The sequence below is a fragment of the Xenopus tropicalis genome, chromosome 4, assembly GCF_000004195.4.
Source record: "Xenopus tropicalis strain Nigerian chromosome 4, UCB_Xtro_10.0, whole genome shotgun sequence".
Lineage (NCBI taxonomy): Eukaryota > Metazoa > Chordata > Amphibia > Anura > Pipidae > Xenopus > Xenopus tropicalis.
In genome coordinates this window covers 17,926,494-17,946,001 of record NC_030680.2, presented here as the reverse complement: position 1 = coordinate 17,946,001, position 19,508 = coordinate 17,926,494, and the positions used below count along the sequence as shown (strand labels likewise).

The window sequence follows — 19,508 nt, the reverse complement described above, 5'->3', positions numbered from 1 at the left end:
ATAGAGAGAAATTGAGAGAAAATGTTTAGGCGTTTAATTTCGTGGCTCCCTTGTGTGCCAAGGGTAAGAACTTTATTCTTTTTACTCTAATATCACTCATTTAGTGCTATTCATAGCCTTGCTATATACTGGTATAGGACCCATTATCCAGAATGCTCGGCACCTGGGGCTTTCCGGATAAGGAGTCTTTCCGTAATTTGGATCTAAGTCTACTAAAAAATTATTTAAACATCATTTAAACCCAATAGGGCTGTTCTGCCCCCAATAAGGGGTAATTATACCTTAGTTGGGATCAAGTACAGGTACTGTTTTATTATTACAAAGAAAAGGGAATTATTTAACCATTAAATAAACCCAGTAGGGCTGTTCTGCCCCCAATAAGGGGTAATTATATCTTAGTTGGGATCAAGTACAGGTACTGTTTTATTATTACAGAGAAAAGGGAATAATTTAACCATTAAATAAACCCAATAGGGCTGTTCTGCCCCCAATAAGGGGAAATTATATCTTAGTTGGGATCAAGTACAGGTACTGTTTTATTATTACAAAGAAAAGGGAATTATTTAACCATTAAATAAACCCAGTAGGGCTGTTCTGCCCCCAATAAGGGGTAATTATATCTTAGTTGGGATCAAGTACAGGTACTGTTTTATTATTACAGAGAAAAGGGAATCATTTAACCATTAAATAAACCCAGTAGGACTGTTCTGCCCCCAATAAGGGGAAATTATATCTTAGTTGGGATCAAGTACAGGTACTGTTTCTTTCTGGATAACAGGTTTCCGGATAAGGGATCCTATACATATATATATATATATATATTATTGTAGGGAGACCAAATCACTTGAAAATTCAGGGACACGTCTAATAAATACATGTTGCAGGGCAGCACTGATTGGAGTGTACCTGAATTTCCAAGTGATCTGCTCGCCCTATTGTATTGCTGAATTCATTCTACTTTGCCTATTTGCTCATTTCTTTTCATAATAAAACTTTTTATTCTTCACTAGAAACGACGGAATAAACCCCCGAGCGAATCTCTTGCGGTAAGCAGAGAATAACTGATTCACTCAGTATAAAAATCCCACATTACTATTTGCCCTATTCGAGCTATTGCATTTACAATTTGTTTGCCTCTTTCTCATTTATTTTGTAATAAATCGTGTTTTTATTCTTCCTAGATTAAAAACGATGAAGTTGGCGCGGTCGTCGTGGTAAGCAGAGAGGAACTGGTTAAATATAATGATCACTCTTTGCTCACTATTTGTGCTTTTCCAGCCATTTCATTTACTATTAATTTGGGCCATTTTTGCTCGTTTATTCTTGTAATAAAACATGATTTTATCCTTCCTAGAACCACCAAGACGAACCCGCTGGCGACATCATTGTGGTAAGCAGCAATTTGTAAAAAACACAACTTTCCTGGTTATTTGTGTTATTGAAACCTTATTATTTACTGACCTATAGATTTATATGTGACTTTGTCACAGGCCCTTAATAACGCTGAGAATTTACTGGTTTATTAACTACTGACCCCATTCCCCCATCATTTCTACTTTCTCACTTTTAAATCTAAACTACAAAATCATTCATTACCACAAACCATATATGGCACAATCTATAACATATCAATATATATAATAGATTATTAGTGCTGGAACCCTTTTCAATATGTTTGGTTCCCTGGCAAGAGACAGCCCCATCCCCTTTGAATTGATATCACAATAATAAATTAATGTACAGGTGAAGGACCCATTATCCAGAATGCTCGGGACCAAAGGTATTCCAGATGAGGGGGCTTTCCGTTAATTTAACCCAATAGGGCTGTTCTGCCCCCAATAAGGGGTAATTATATCTTAGTTGGGATCAAGTACAGGTACTGTTTTATTATTACAGAGAGAAGGGAATCATTTAACCTTTAAATAAACCCAATAGGGCTGTTCTGCCCCCAATAAGGGGTAATTATATCTTAGTTGGGATCAAGTACAGGTACTGTTTTATTATTACAGAGAGAAGGGAATCATTTAACCATTAAATAAACCCAATAGGGCTGTTCTGCCCCAATAAGGGGTAATTATATCTTAGTTGGGATCAAGTACAGGTACTGTTTTATGATTACAGAGAAAAGGGAATCATTTAACCATGAAATAAACCCAATAGGGCTGTTCTGCCCCAATAAGGGGTAATTATATCTTAGTTGGGATCAAGTACAGGTACTGTTTTATTATTACAGAGAGAAGGGAATCAGTATTAAAATTCTGAATTATTTGATTAAAATTAAGTCTATGGGGGACAGTCTTTTCGTAATTTGAAGCTTTCTGGATATTGGGTTTCTGGGTAACGGATCCCACACCTGTACTGACTCTGCATTTATTTATACACATGAATGATATCTTCTCAAAAGCACTTTTTTCCCAGTACTAAACACATCTTTTCAGTCATTTTGTGCCTTATATAGATCTTGATAGATGATAGGCCGTTAATTCTATAAAATAACATCACTTTTGTTTATCCCATTCCCAGGCTCTTCCGGAGACCACCATCTGCCTGGTAAGCAGAAAAGGACCCCATACATTATTACTATTCGCTCCCCCTTTTTTATTTACTAATGTTCATATTTTGTTTGTTTTCATCGCACCTTTTTTAGCCCTAAAAATAGAATATTTTCCTGATTACACCATTTTTTTAAAATAATTTACCAAGTGTAAAAACACTAATACAAAATGGCGCTGTGTAAAAGCTGTCAGTGGGAGCCGCGCCGGCCAATCGTAACAATCTGTATTGGATTTTTGGCTCGAGAGGTTTTTGTATTGATTTGTATTGAATATTGTATATTGAATATTCTTGTGCAAATGAGGTTTTCGCACTCTTATTTGTATTCGTTCTACAGTTTTATTCCTTCGGTTTTTTTTTACATTTGAATCTTTTAATAAATAAGAAATTTGTGAGATTTTTGTGGGGGCGAATTTAGATAAATCTGCCGGTAACTCGGCCCAGTAACATGGTTCCCTGATTCCCTTCCATATCGGCCTCTGTGCATCCCATGTTTGTATCCCCGCGCCACTTTTCCCAGTGAATCTGATCTATTTTCCTGCCTTAATCAGGTTCCGTCGGTTGGTTGTGGCGACACCACCTGCCCAGAGCCGCCGACCCCTGGTACCAACATCTGCCAGGTAAGTAGTAAAGGAACTATTTTATTTTCTGAGTTAATTAATGATAATGAACTACAGAACTATAGTAAGTTGATCCCATAACTAATCGTATTGCTCTTCATCAGGAGGAGCCAGAGCAGGTTGCTGAGCCTGGCGAGGAGATTGAGGTAAGCATAAGGCTAATAGAGAGGGATAAACGCAAATCAAAGTCCCTTATCAGCCAATCGGCTTATTTACAACAGAAATCATACAACCTCGCTCATCTTTTTCATTTCACTTTCTTACCCAGGAGCGCCCAGAAACACCCGGGGCTCAGACTCGCCAGGTAAGAAGAAATAATTGTTTCTGCTCTCTTACACTTTAGCAGTAGGGATGTAGCGAACCTCAAAAAAAAAGTTTGCGAACGCGTTCACGAACTTACGCCAAAAAGCGCGAATATTCGCAAACTTTGCGAACCCCATAGACTTCAATGGGAAGGTGAACTTTAAAACCTACAAAAAGCATTTCTGGCCAGAAAACTGATTTTAAAGTTGTTTAAAGGGTGCCACGACCTGGACAGTGGCATGCCGGAGGGGGATCAAGGGCAAAAATTTATCTGAAAAATACTTTGTTTACACAGCGTTGCGTAAAACCGCAAAGGCAGCTGGCAGACCTAGCGGAAATACGCTGCGTTTTTTGCTATTTCGCACTATTAGCACCATGGAAACGGGATTTGCTTACACCAGTACTAGGCTGAAAAACACCATGTGTGGCTTGTGCGGCGCTTTTAGGCCGAGAAAAAACGCAGAGAAAAAACGCAGCGGAAAAAAAAACGCGGCGAACCCAAATTGCAAACATACGCAAAAAGTTTGTGAACTTCCGAACTTGCGAACACCCGATGTTTGCCGGCGAACAGTTCGCCACATCTCTATTTAGCAGCCATATTAATGCCATTCCCACTGTGTCCCTTTGTGATATTTATACCCTGTCTCAAAATCCTCATTACTACATTGAATTGATCTGATCTGGGCCTTTTCTATTTCTTAACTAGGAGGAACCAGCTGACAATCCCTCCGACATTAACACCTGTCAGGTAAGTAAAAGGGAAGGGAGACATATTGTGAAAATGGCGCCACTCAGTATTATATTATTTTCCTTTATACAAGTTTTATCTCAGAATGATTTATGGGACTAAATTAATACAATATTATTCTTTTTTCCCCCAAATCTAGGAGGGAGCAGGCGACGCTCTGCCTCAGGTAAGCAGCAATGGGCACAATAGGTTACGTTTATATGTTGTGTTGAGCTGCAATAAGGAGTTTAACTGAACTGAGTTTAATCCCCTTTTTCTGTATTCCCATTAGGACTATCAGGAGCCTGAAAAGAGCCTTGATGACGTAAGCAGAAAAAGAAACCTTTTACAAACTTTGCATTCATTTGCCCTGTGAAATATTCATTTGTGATTTTCTCTCTCTTTTAACCAGGATGACTCCTCATCCTCCCACCATTCCTGTCACTGTGAGGTAAGCAGGAAATAATCAATGAACGGATGAAAGTGCAATGAAAGAAATGTTAAAGATTTGTTTTATCATATTCTGTATTGATCGGAGTTGATCTCATAAAATAATGTTTTCTTACCTTAACCAGGAGAACCGAAGGGACATGCCCCCATTCGAGCCCTACTTTGATTCTGGGGAGTCAGAGGAGAGCAGTGACAGTGTAAGCAGAAAAAGAAAACTGTTACAAACTTTGCATTCATTTGCCCTGTGAAATATTCATTTTTCATCTTCTCTCTTTTATAACCAGGATGAACAACGGAGCGAGGAGGGAGCCCCCTCAGAGTTGATCTGGATGAGCTCTCTGGACTCATTGTTCTTTGTAACGAGACCCAGAGAGTAGTGGCAATACCATCAGCCCCCTGAGGTAGGGATAATATTACCTACTTTATTGTACCCATTATATATATTACTGGCTCATTTGTTGGGGAATTTGTTTTTCTACATTTAATAAACTCATATATCAAATGCTCTTCTTATTTATTAATAAGGAAAACTCTTTCAGATAAAAAAAACTCGAATACCTCGAATTTACTAATTTGTAAAAAATATGGCACGACTTTGCCCAGGGCAACTCCCATTTACTTCTATATAAACTCACTCGCATTTAGATGGTGAAGTTTTACATTGGCGTTTTCAGGTTTTTTGCACTTAAATAACAGACATTTGAGCTTTCGAATCATAATTCCAATTTGAGGTTCTTCAAGCGCAAAAAATCTTAAATCGTGAAAAAAAATCAAACTCAAACTATTTATAAATTCCCCATATATGTGAGAACCCGACTAAAATGTTACCTAAGATAATAATACCCCAACAATGAATTATTCCTTGTCCTTTATATATTTATTTCAACATTTTACCTAATACACTGAATTCATATGATAAATCCTTTTTCTCTTCCTCAGGTGGAGCAAGAACATCTGCCGAGCTGTAACACCTGCTCTATGTAGTAGAATTAGGTCTGAAGCAACTGGACTTTTCCCAGTTCATCTTGGAAACGTTTCCCCAACTCATCCGAGCGGCTTCTTCAGTTCAGATGGCAGGTAGGGAATTCCCCGGCACTTGAACCCTTGAGGGTAGTACACTCACAGACATCCAATCACGGTGGTTCTGTTGAACGTGTTCAGTTAGGGGTTGGCTGAAACTGACAGGGGTAAGAAGGTGAGATCCAGTCACAGTGGTACCATGATTCTTATTGATGAGGTAGTTAATCCTTCAAAGTACATGCCTGGAAGTGTAAACTGCTGTGAAAGCGCCGGGGTAAGGGTGTCAAAGCGCCATTGTATGTTGATGACAGAGTGAGGAAACGGCTGAAACAAGGCACCACCCTCCACAGCAGAACAAGGCTGAATCCAGAACAAGTTTGTTCCTTACTGGGCCTGTGTCTCAATACCTACTTCAAGCACAATGGAGTTTTCTATGGACAAAAACATGGTGGTGTTATGAGTTTGCCTGTGTCTCCAGTTGTAGGGATGTAGCGAACATCGCCAAAAATGTTCGCGAACCCGTTCGCGGACTTTCGGCAAAACTCGCGAATATTCGCGAACTTTGCGAACCCCATAGACTTCAATGGGAAGGCGAACTTTAAAACCTAGAAAAGCCATTTCTGGGCAGAAAACTGATTTTAAAGTTGTTTAAAGGGTGCCACGACCTGGACAGTGGCATGCAGGAGGGGGATCAAGGGCAAAAATTTCTCTGAAAAATACTTTGTAAAAAAAACGCAAAAAAACCGCAAGCTATTCCTATGTATATGCAAAGACGAAAAACCGAAGCGAAAAAACGCAGTGGAAAAAACCGAGGCAAAAAAACGTGGCGCAAAAAAAACCGCGGCGAACCCAAAATGGCGAACATCGCCAAAAGTTTGCGAATTTGCAAACACCCGATGTTCACGCGAATTAGTTCGCCGGCAAACAGTTCGCTACATCTCTAACCAGTTGTAGTGAACTGTTACATGAAAGGAGTGGAAAAGAAAGCCCTGGGCACCTTCAAGGGAACTGAAAGAGCAGCACTTGCTGTTTGATTCCCACCGCCCTTTGGAACATAAACTTGGCGTTATTAGGACTTGGCACCATTGGGCTGAAACTGTGGCACCCAATGCAGAGGCTGAAGAGAAGGAATACAAACCTCTAAAAGGAGCTCTGAGAACTTGTGGGCCCCCAGACTGGGCCTTTATGGAAACTAAATGAGAGACAGGTTGCGATGAGCAAGTTTTTTCGGCAGGCATGGATTCACAGCCATTGGCTCATCAATAAAGACAAGCAAAGAGACCAGGCCAACACACACCGAATAAGTTTAATGGAATCGTCGTGATTGGACGTCTGTGACTGTTCTGCTCCAGTCGTACTTTGAAGGATTAAAACCCGCATCAATGGGAATCATGGTACCACTGTGACTGGATCTCACCTTCTTACCCCTGTCAGTTTCAGCCAACCCCTAACTGGATACGTTCAATGGAACCATTGCGGTTGGATGTCTGTGACTGTTCTACCCTCAAGGGTTTAAGTGCCGGGGAATTCCCTACCTGCCATCTGAACTGAAGAAGCCACTCGGATGAGTTGGGGAAATGTTTCCAAGATAGACTCGGAAAAGTACAGTTGTTTTACACTTAATTCTGCTACAAGGCAGCCATCGGGGGGTGGGGTAGGGGCACAGGGGCCCATTTATCATCCTCGGGCCCCACAATAACATCTGGTCCCCGATGGCTAGCCTCTTCTGCAGCAAAGGAAAGAAATATGGAATTCAGAAAACACTTGCAAGCGTTTGTAAGTGCATCTGATGCTAAATCAAATAGATGTTGCCCTTCAAACAGAGGACTGACATAAATATGAAATCTTTTCTCTTTTTGTAAAGAGGCACATTTATACAATAAACGTTCCATTGTTGTGTGACATTGAGCGGCTCTGTTTGCTTATTAGAGAGACAGGGAAAGGTTGGGGGAACAGGGAGGGGGGACTGGAGTTTTGCTTTGCTGAGACACCCGAGAAACTATGGGGGGCATTTACTAACCGGTGTTTTTGGAAACTCACATAAACTCCTGAAAGTTATTTGATTAAAAAAACAATGAATTATTAAGAATCCTTAGTATTAATATCTAAAGAATAGCAGCAGTTTAAATGTAAACCAATGAAAGTCTGCAGTCTAGTGTCCAACTGGGAAAAGTTTGGGGACCCTGGGGTTAATACTGTGAGAATGGCAGCAGGTTGGATTTCCCCATTGAAAGTCATTAGGCAAAACCTGATTGGTTGTTCACAGCTCTGCCCACTTTTGGACATCCAACAATCATTATATTTTCATTCAGACGGACCCCATGACTATGTGATTCAAGTTTGTAGCTTCAAAGCTGTAAGTGTGGCAGCAGTTTAAAAATCTTCCCTGTCAAAGTCAATGGGATAATTGGGGGGTTCGGAGAGGCTCCCCAAGAAGACGGGGGCGGGATCCCTTAGAAACACACAAACAACCAGCTCTGCTATAGGGCGAAGAAGTGTGGGGAGTTTGGGTGTTGTACCCCTAAAACTGTAGGAGGAGTAGCGTTTAGAAAATAGGGGGCGCTAAGAATAGGAGTCAGTGGAAGTGGGACAGTATTTGGGGGTTCCCAACCCAACACAATAAAAGGTACAGGAGACAGGAGTTGGGGGACTGAGTTTATTATTGGCCCAAACATGGAATTAAATGAGGATATTGGGAAATGGAACTCATCAGGCTGATATTATTGCTATGGGCCTTTGTATTCAGTTTCCCGGCCGACCCCCCCATCTCAGTACTTCCCTCCTTCCAGCAGGGGGAGTAACGTTATACAGTCAGTAGGGGGGATTCCTGCTGGATCAAACCAAAGCAATGCTGGCGGGAGGGGAGAAGGGCAAGTTTAAACAACATTCAGGGGCAGGGATACCCCCCAGCTGCCTTCTGGTGGTCTCTTCTGGTTCTGCCTTATCTCCTTCATCCCTTCAGGCAGCTGAAACTAAATAAGCGGGGGGGCATGGTTACAATTAGCCAGATAATTCCAACTTACATACTGGCAGGGTTCAGCTTGCCCTAGTGCCCCGTTGGACATTTTATTTGTAATGGAGAAAATAGCAGTTATATCTTACCCTTTACACACAGCACAGACACTGAGCCTCACCAGCCTGACACTGCGCACTCAACAGAAGTAAATCACACGATGAACACCTTCCATTGCCATAAACACCCCCTTTTTCCTTTCAAAGTTGCAGAGTTTTTTGAACTTTTTTCCTTTCAAATGCCAGGGGGGCTGCTGTAAGGTGCCATAGACAGTCACTATTTATTGGGCCTGGGGGGGCTGTTTGGGCCTCTGTGTGCTTGAAATGCCAGGGGCTATTCTGAGTCTGGGCCTGGGTATTTATACAGTAGGCAGCCTGGTAGCCTTCCAAGGGCAGTGCCCTATAGTATCTCTCTATACAGGCTATGGGCACAGTTAGGGGGCTGTTCTTTCTGAAATAGACACACTGTCATGGTGTTACTGTATCTCCCCCTATATACAGGCTATGAGCAAACACAGAGGGCTGTTCCTGCTGGCTAATGCTTAGTACCAAGGAATACCCATGCTGGTATAGACTCCCATGAACCTCTGCGCTCCTATAGACTCCCATGACCCTTTACGCTCCTATAGACTCCCATGACCCTTTACGCTCCTATAGACTCCCATGACCCTTTACGCTCCTATAGACTCCCATGACCCTTTACGCTCCTATAGACTCCCATGACCCTTTACGCTCCTATAGACTCCCATGACCCTTTACGCTCCTATAGACTCCCATGACCCTTTACGCTCCTATAGACTCCCATGACCCTTTACGCTCCTATAGACTCCCATGACCCTTTACGCTCCTATAGATTCACATCTGTTCTAATATTTGCATTCCGCTACCCTATTGCGCCCGGCTATGCACTTGCACTATTCCGCCACTAGGTGTCTCCCTTCCCCAGACGTTCGGTGTCCTCACATTTTCCTGCCTGCGACGTGATCCCTTTCTCAATGAAAAGCCGTCTCTAGGCTGCAATGACAGTTTCATCCCCAAAGCAACAGCAAACGGTGAGCGATCGATCCCACCTCCAGCCGGCCAAGCCAACCCTACCTGGGCCGACCTGTTACCCCCCCTTAGCCTGGCTGCTGCCCCTCTACCCCCATCCAGGGGCTTCTGTTTCTCCCACCAAATGCTTTTGTCTCCTTATCCCCAATGGTGTGCTACCTCCTGATGTTAAACCACAACTCCCACCATAGGCTGATGGGGGATGCTGGGAATTGTAGTACAACAGCAGCTGGGAATTAGACACAGATTGGGCAGATCTGAATTGAATGGTGCAAGCTTGGGGGTTGTGCCTGCACTGTGCCCTTGTTGTATGCCAGCCCTGGCACCACTGTGTTGTACCTTCTTAGTAGGCATTTATTTGCAAGCATGTGTAACCACTGCACAGCACTGATGGGGTTAAAAGTCAAACTGCACGTACAGAGTTAAATTTGACATTGTGTGTTGAATATATACAGTATGTGCCAGTGCAGGGCATGAGTGGCTATGTGCAGGGTGCCAGTGTGAGTATTGGCCCAATAGAATAGTCCCTTATATGATGAGAATGCCTGTCCCTAGGCTGTATATATGGGGCCTATTCACTATATGTGTAGCGTCTCCTGTGCGCAGTGTCTGTGCTGTGGGACCTTCCATGCTAAAACCCATTGCAGAGCAGAACCCCCCCAGGAGGGGCCTATAGGGCTTTATTGATGGGATCTATTCTTTATATATAGCAGGCATTATTCAGTGAGAGAATAAACTTATCAGAATTGGTTGTTTTATTCCTATTTGCTCCTAAACCTAAAGAATGGTAATATAAATACACATATAGGGGCTTGTGCCCCCCCCCCCTTTGCTTTGCTTGTGTATTGTATATTCTGGCACCTGATTTATTTAAGAGACTCACAGATACAATGATAAGAGCCGGCACTAATGGCTCTGTTTGTCCTGCTGCTGCCTGTAATTCCCATATCGGCCTCTGCCCAGAATGGAGAGACACGGTTGGTTTTGGGGTAGGGCAGAAAGGAATTTCCTGGGGGGGGGTATGGTTTTTTTTCTTAATGGGCAGTAGTCATCTTTGGCCACTTACAACTCCACTGGTTAGCCACATTGGCTATTAGAGCCAGGCAGGTCTGAGCACAATTGTTTGAATGGATTAGTCTGTTTCCCATAGGCAATGATTGGTGCCACTGGCTGAACTGGCTCGGCCCATCCTATCAGATCTTGCTTTCATTGATAAAGGTGATAAGTGGAAAGAGTTAATGTCAGTGTAGAATATATTGACTCAAATTATTCAGAGAGTTAAGAGGGGAATTATTCTCCTTTTGGTTTATGGGACATTTTCCATTGGTTTCAACACAGTGGCGCTTTGTATTGTATTTGACTCTGTTACCATTTGTATCCTCACTATTTCAATGCTCTGATTGGCTACAGGTTGGTTCTGTACCGCTGTTTCAACACTTTGGGTTTTACACACTGACACAGTACAAAGTGATTACTTGACAGTTTAGGGGCACTTGTAAAACACGCAAGTTGCAGGGCGTCTGCATTGAATGCAAGATCTGAAGTTTTCCCATGAAACAGCACCTCTAGTGGTCAACAAATAATACTTAGCAATCCTGATGCAAACTATGGAGAATGTTAGTTGGAGCTGTGGGGCTGAGTAGTGACTGGGGGCAATGCTGGGGGTGCCAACTGTGTCCTAGGTGCAGTCCTGGTCCCTCCCGCCCCCTCACCTACGCATTCGGCACATATGCAGGGCACATAGGAGAGGGCTACTTACCCTCCACCTCCATACACCCACCATGAATGAATAAATGGGATGAATGGTTCCATATTTAATCAAAAGTGTGGCAGGCACAGGGATTTTTAAATATTGCATTTTTTCTGTATATGCACCTTGGGTGCCTATATAGAAAATATGGCCTTGGCTGGAGAAGACCTGTTTGAAGGTGAGATGTGGGTAGAATATCTAGTTGATTATCTAGATACTCCTGGAAGCCCAGTTTGACGGTCACTTAGGGTAAGAACTGAAATGAACACTCACTTGCTGTTCTAGATAGTCTGGGAATTATGAGGGAATGACCCATACAGCAATGTCTTCCTTCTAAGGGGGACCTGACCAAGATGGCGGTGGCCCACTCAGCAGAGTAGTACCTTGAGATGGTGCCCTTTTTAAAGAAGAGGTTCACAGGATGGGGTAGGAGGTAAGACAATTAGTGTCGCTAGTGGGGAACAATTTCCCCCTCTATGAGCTGATATTTCCTTCTATTTAAATGAAGGAAGAGGCCATAGCTGATCCCTCACAGAGGGCGACACGTTGGCTCTTAGAAGGAGAATGTGCCCCCGGTGAGTAGGTGAGACCCATATACATGAATGTATTTTTAGCTGCCAGTGTGCCAGTCATTACATATTTAGCAGAGGTTGCCAAGGGGCCAAAATCAGTTTATGATAAACCACTGAGAGGTAGGAAAGTCCACAGGCGATCTTATACCCCGGGCACAATTTCATGCTGTTATACCGGCAGTGGCATTGTGCTGGGAATTTAACCATTAATTGTTTTATTGAATACTTTGAAATCATTCAGCCAATCAGGCTTCCGAAAAACATACAGGCATAATGACCGTAGTGTGTGTGAATGTGATAGGGACCTTAGATTGTAAGCTTCTCTGGGCAGGAACAGATGTGAATGATGAATAATCTCTGTAAAACACAGCGGAAATGTGTCGGCGCTATATAAATAACTGGGAATAAATAATAATAATAAATAAGGTTTCTGTTAATGTAGCACTGAGGGGAACCTGAGGTATTTTATGTCTCTAGAGCTGCGAAGGGGAACTAACCTATAGAGTGCCATGGAGGCATATAAGGATGCGGCCCCTTAGCGGAATAACTTAATTTGATTATTTTAACTACTTCCCATCATTTCCATTGCTAAACCCTCACCCCCCTGTGCCACTGTGTATCTTGGCAAATGAAAAACCTTTTCCCCAAACCAGTCCCCCCACGAGGGCCAGGGCCCACCAGACTAGTGCCCCAATATCTTGGCCCCCCAGTCAGACCCAGTTTTTCTCCTCGCCATGCTTTGCTCTGTATCGGGCACTGGATTTTTTCATTTTAAAAAACACACTGGCACTGCGTCGGCCTGGGGGCAGATACATGGGGCAGATATTGGCGTGAAAAAGTGCAAGTAGGCATCGGGCATCAGAGAAAGCGCAGGCGGAGAGAAGCCGAGGCACAGCTCTGTGTGCCATATAGTAACTCTGCCTGTGTGTATTTATATGTATATGTGTATATCCCCCTCTGGCAGCGGCCCCATGCACAGTTACTTACTGTCTCTTTAACTTCTGACTTTTGCCTATAGGCACCAGTGTTGCTGGGGAGAGGGGTCCGTGTGTATTCATGTGATGTAGAACTGGGGCCGTAATGGGCGGCACTATGGCTGTGGCTACATAGCCATATCAGTATGAAGGCAATGGAAACAAGGTTCCTACTATAACAAGCACAGGCGGATTTTCAATAAGGCTAGAGGCTAAAGCTGGCCATACACGCACCGATACTATCGTACGAAACCTCGTTTCGTACGATATTCGGTGCGTGTATGGCATGTCGGCGAGTCGACCGATATCGCAGGAAGCTGCTGATATCGGCCGACTCGCCGATCGACCAGGTTAGAAAATTTTGATCGGGTGCCCTAGAAGGCGTCTGACCAAAATCTGCCGGCAGGGCTGAATCAGCAGAAGGAGGTAGAAATCCTATTGTTTCTACCTCCTTATCTGCTGTTTCAGCCCTGACGGTGTGTGGCGGATCTGACGACATCGTCAGATCGCCACGTGTGTGGCCACCTTAAGCCTCCCCAAACCTTCATTGGCACCTTAAAAAAAGAAAAAAAAAAAACCTGGCTCCGTTTCTGCACTGCCCTGCAAATCTTCTCCGGGTTCTGCAGAAATTAGCTGTGCTCTGATCTTTTGACTAATCAAGGCGCAGATGCAGACAGGGATCGGGAGATTTTGCAAACTGGAGGCAAGTGCAGAATTGAAGACTAAAAAAAGAAGAATCTGCAGGCTGTAAACTTTACCCAAGAACCAACTTTGAACTTTTGCTGCAGTTTTCATCCCACAGGTACTATACACAGGTACTATACACAGGTACTATACCCAGGTACTATACACAGGTACTATACCCAGGTACTATACCCAGGCACTATACACAGGTACTATACACAGGTACTATACACAGGTACTATACCCAGGTACTATACCCAGGCACTATACACAGGCACTATACACAGGCACTATACCCAGGCACTATACCCAGGCACTATACACAGGTACTATACACAGGCACTATACACAGGCACTATACACAGGTACTATACCCAGGTACTATACACAGGTACTATACCCAGGTACTATACACAGGCACTATACACAGGTACTATACACAGGTACTATACACAGGTACTATACCCAGGCACTATACCCAGGCACTATACCCAGGCGCTATACACAGGCACTATACCCAGGCACTATACCCAGGCACTATACACAGGCGCTATACCCAGGTACTATACCCAGGCACTATACCCAGGTACTATACTGTATATGTTCTAAAGACTGACCCACTAGCTGAAATTAAATTGTTTTTTGTCACCTGACATCTACAGTACCTAAGAGGCGGGGCATACAATGTATGATTGACATCTGTAATTTTTAATGAAGTTATAATTTCTATGGATGTGTTAATAAAAAATCATAATTTGGCTTTCATGTTTAATTTGAAAAGTACTTTTATTGTACAGCTTTTTATATCTGGGTGAGGGGTCCCCTTTAAATGGCTAACAAAATGTTAGTCAAGAGGAGTTTTTAGCACTCAATAATAAGAAATCCAAGTCCGGCTTGGGACTCCTCCAGTTACATGGGAGTAGGAGAAACAATAGGTTAGCTGAAAGCAGTTCTAATGTGTAGCGCTGGCTCCTTCTGAAAGCTCAGACTCAGGCACAAGGCACTGAGATGGCGGCTACACACCAGTATTACAGCTACAAATACATTTGTTGGTTCAAGAATAAAATGTTAAATGGCAGAGTGAATTATTTGCTATGAAAACAGTGTAATTTAGAAATAAAAAGTACCCCATAAAAATCATGGCAGGGGGGGGCGGAGCTGACCGCGAACCAAGATGGCCGCGAAGTGAAAAAGCTCCGACATAAACGGGGAACAAACTAACCCTTGAATACGCTACGCCGCGATATTACCGTGAGAAACAAACACTACCGCCATAAGTGGACACTAAGGCAACAACAATGCCTCCAAAACCAAAGAAATCCACCTCGGCGGACCTCCGCCACATATTTCAGCACAGCCAGAAAGACCAAGATGGCGGCCAATCCGAGGAACAAATAGACAGCGAAGAAGCCGACCCTATTACAAAACAAGATCTCCAGCTGCTATTCTCCAATATCGAGAAAATGGTAAAAGCGGAACATACTAAAACAACTAAAGAACTAACCACAGAAATAACCTCATTGGGTACGAGAGTCAGAGACCTCGAGAAACGCCTGGATGATATTACCGACTACACACACCAGGTAGATAAAGATATCACGACCCTCTATGCACAAATAGAACAGATCCAATACGCTCAGGAAGACGCTGAAAACCGGTCCCGTAGAAACAACATCAGGCTACACGGCATCCCGGAAACAGCCACCGACCTAGAGCCCCTACTGACGGATATGTTCCAAGGACTGCTACCAGATACACCTCCAGAGAGGCTAGAAATGGATAGAGCTCACAGAGCCTTAAGACCCAAACCTAGCCCGGAGGAAAGACCGAGGGATGTGATCGTACGTATGCACTTCTACAGAGTAAAAGCGGCAATTCTAGAAGCAGTTAGGCCTACAGGAGAGGTGGAAATAGAAGGCCACAAAATCGCACTGTATCCAGACATCGCACCATCCACCCTGGCACGCCGCAGAGAGTTCAAGCCACTTACAGAACTTCTACGCCAGCACAAGATCACATATAGATGGGGATACCCATTCTCACTCCAAGCCTCGCACCAAAACCGCACGATCACCATACGGAACCTAAAGGATCGAGAGAGATTCCTCCGCAGCCTCCGTCTCCCAATTGACACACCAGCGGAACCAAGCACAAGCCGCCTGAAACCGCCAAACAACCGCAGAGAAGACACATGAATCAGCAACGGCAAACAGAGAAACCAGTTCCCCAGTTACAACAACGGTGCTCCAACGCCACTTGTCCGGAAAGTCTCCGTGATACCATCTCCCCCCTGAATGTGGTATAATATCGGTCACGCAGTAGTGACTCCACATACCACCCTTGACTCACCTCTCGACGAACTGACACCTGAGGGAGTCACCAAGTAACATATTTGTTATTCGTTATTACTTAACTGTTATTACCAAAGTTAATCTTATACTGTTCTTTCTCTTTTCTTTCTTCTCCCCATTTACTCTATTACCCTTCCTGTCTCTATCAGTCACCAATGACCACACCAATACCCCCACCCCACACCCCTTTCCCTGGAATCTCGCCATCCCAAATCTCCAGCCACAGCTCACCTGACCCGATAACAAACCCAAATAACATAAATGAACCGTCAACAACCCTCAAAATTGCCACGCTAAATTGTAAAGGCCTAAATACTCCAGTAAAAAGACGCCTAGCGTGTCACGACCTCTTGGTAACTGGAGCACAAATTCTAATCCTTACAGAAACCCACCTAATCCGTCAAAAAGAACCAAAATACTGGCATAAAAATATAGACAGAAAATTCTTCTCCTCAACTAAAGACAAAAAAACCAAAGGAGTAGGTGTTCTTGTCCATAGAAACTGCCCATTACAAATCACAAGACACCAGACAGACGCGGATGGACGCATTCTGCTTATTAACGGCTCATTGCCAAATACAGAAATAACCCTAGTGGCAATATACGCCCCAAATGAAAAACAACCAGAATTTTTCCGCCAAGTAGACAAATTCATTACACAATATAGGAGCGGTGAACTCATTGTGGCTGGAGATTTCAATTCTGTGCTGATCCCAAGCTTAGACAAATCCAAACACAGATCATCCACCATACCAACGGCGACCAAAAGCCTGCGGTCACTGATCAAATCCCAAAGTCTCATAGACACTTGGAGAGCTCTGAATCCGGATAGTAAGGACTACACATACTACTCCCCCCCCCCACGACTCATACAGCAGGATTGACCTTATCCTAACATCTAGTTCTTTAATAGAACTCCTCTCCTGACCGACACTAAAATTATTCCATGCTCCTGGTCGGACCATGAAATAATGTTGTCCACTTTCACGCTAAACACCATTAGGCCTAGAGGAGAATGGAAACTGAATGAATGGCTACTAAACTTTAACCCAGTGACCCAAAGCATCCCCCAGTATTTCTTAGAAAACCAGAAGGGGGAGGTATCAGAAGAAATAGTATGGGCTGCCCACAAACCAGTTATTAGGGGCATATTAATTAAACATGCCGCACATATTCGCAAACAACAACTTAGTAAAATTAAGAACCTATCTGCTGAAATCTTGTCACTAGAGACATCACATAAACTCAACCACGACCCAAACACCCTGACCTCCCTAATAAACAAAAAGGGAGAATTAAAACAAATTTTAATAGAAAAAGCAGAAAAATCCCTACGAAATAGCAATAGACTCTTTTATGAAAAAGGTAACAAGGCAGACACCTTACTAGCTAAACTATTGACAAACAAAAACCGTCCCCAAATGATCCAAGCAATCAAAACGCCCACAGGCACTACAACATACAAACCTAAAAATATATTAAACCAATTCGCACAATACTACGCAAACTTATACAGCAGAAACAGAACATCCCCAACCCTAACAACACCACCAAAACTGAAAGAATTTCTAGAAAGCTGCAATTTACCTAAAATCTCACCAGCCGACTCCCAAAAACTACAAACAGAAATCACAGGAGACGAAATAACAGCAGTCATTATAAACTTAAAACCAAAAAAAGCCCCGGGTCCAGACGGATTCTCCATGCTATATTATAAGAAATTCATTAAAGAACTACTCCCACATATGCAATCCTTATTCAACAACCTCCTCCAAAACAAATGTAAGATACCCCCAGATATGCTGCGAGCGAACATAACAGTTATCCCTAAACCACCAAAAGACCCCTTGTACTGCCAAAATTACCGCCCTATATCACTAATCAATAACGATGTCAAGATTTATGCCAAAATCTTAGCAGATAGACTAGCCAAAATTATGCCACAACTCATACACCCAGATCAAGTAGGATTTATCATAGGCAGAGACGCTACCGACAACATTAGACGAATTACACATTTACTCCACCATGTCGAAGACCTCTCCATACCTAGCATATTTCTATCATTAGATGCTGAAAAGGCCTTCGACATGGTGGATTGGCAATTCCTAAAAGCCGTACTAGAAAATACAGGATGCCACCTTAACTTTAGCAATGCAATCATGGCCCTTTACAACCACCCAACAGCCAGAGTCCACTCATCAGGCTACTATTCAGACCCATTCTGCATCTATAATGGGACAAGACAGGGATGCCCCATGTCTCCCCTGCTGTTCGCATTGTGTATCGAACCCCTAGCACAAAGAGTCAGACTGAACCCAGACATCACAGGCATAAACATTGGGAAAGACACATTCAAAATAGCACTATTTGCAGACGACACTCTCCTCACCCTCACACACCCGCAGACATCCCTACCAAACTTATTTAATGAAATAACTAACTACGCCAAACTATCCGGATTCAGAGTTAACAACTCAAAATCAGAAGCCATAGCAATATCCCTCCAACATCATCACCAAAAACTCTTGGAGATGAACTTTGAATTTAAATGGAGGAAAGATACTATGAAATACTTAGGAATCAACTTAACCCCAAAGCATAAAGAGCTGTACAACAAAAATTACCCCCCAATGATCCAAAACTTGATCTCATTAATAAACTCATGGGAAAAACAACACATCTCCTGGCTAGGAAGATTGCACACCCTGAAAATGATGATTGTCCCCAAAATACTGTACCTTTTCCGCACCCTCCCCATCCCAATTAATGTAACAGATCTAGAAAAATTACAGAAAAGGATGCTTACCTTTCTCTGGAACAACAAACCCCATAGAATAAACAAAAGAGTTATTATGAGATCAACACTACAAGGGGGACTGAATTTCCCAAATCTACTTAATTATTGGAAAGCAGCACAATTAGCCCAAATGGTTAAAATGCATTGTTCACCCACAGCTGTCAGATGGGTCGCCCTAGAAACGCAATTACTAGCCCCCCAATCACCAAGATCCATACTCTGGATCACACGAAACCATAGACCACAAATTACCTTAACCAATCCAATACTCAGACACACAATGAGACTCTGGGATAAACTATTAGTAAAGCACAAACCTTGGATCAGCTCAGACCCCTCTCCCTTTACCCCAATTGTAAACAACCCTGAATTCCCTCCAGGTACAGATTCCCAAGCATTCCAATGGTGGACAACAAACCAATACACAGATATTGGCAGCCTCACCCCACTAGGCAATCTTCTGACATGGGATGACCTAAAACAAAAAAAAGCAATCCCCAACAGAGAATTTTTCCGATACGCACGTCGAACAGACAAAAAACAACCTTTGAACGGCTAAGTTACCACCCACACCACAAACAACAAATAACATGGCTCTACAACGAACTCAACACCCATAAAACACCGAACAAAACAAAAAAC

The 19,508-nt window shown here is 43.1% G+C and overlaps 1 long non-coding RNA gene across 3 annotated transcripts; it reads left to right on the top strand.

The window, feature by feature from the left end:
• The first annotated feature begins 1,282 nt into the window (after window positions 1-1,282).
• LOC116410297 lies at window positions 1,283-4,288 on the top strand. Of its 3 annotated transcripts, XR_004222252.1 has the most exons (5): window positions 1,283-1,390; window positions 2,524-2,550; window positions 3,105-3,319; window positions 3,442-3,477; window positions 4,183-4,288. It is a non-coding gene; the product is annotated as an uncharacterized LOC116410297 (long non-coding RNA). The 3 variants fall into 3 exon arrangements; XR_004222253.1 differs by lacking the exons at window positions 3,442-3,477; window positions 4,183-4,288 and having other exon boundaries at window positions 3,105-3,173; window positions 3,278-3,435; XR_004222251.1 differs by lacking the exons at window positions 3,442-3,477; window positions 4,183-4,288 and having other exon boundaries at window positions 3,105-3,435.
• The last annotated feature ends 15,220 nt before the right edge of the window (window positions 4,289-19,508 follow it).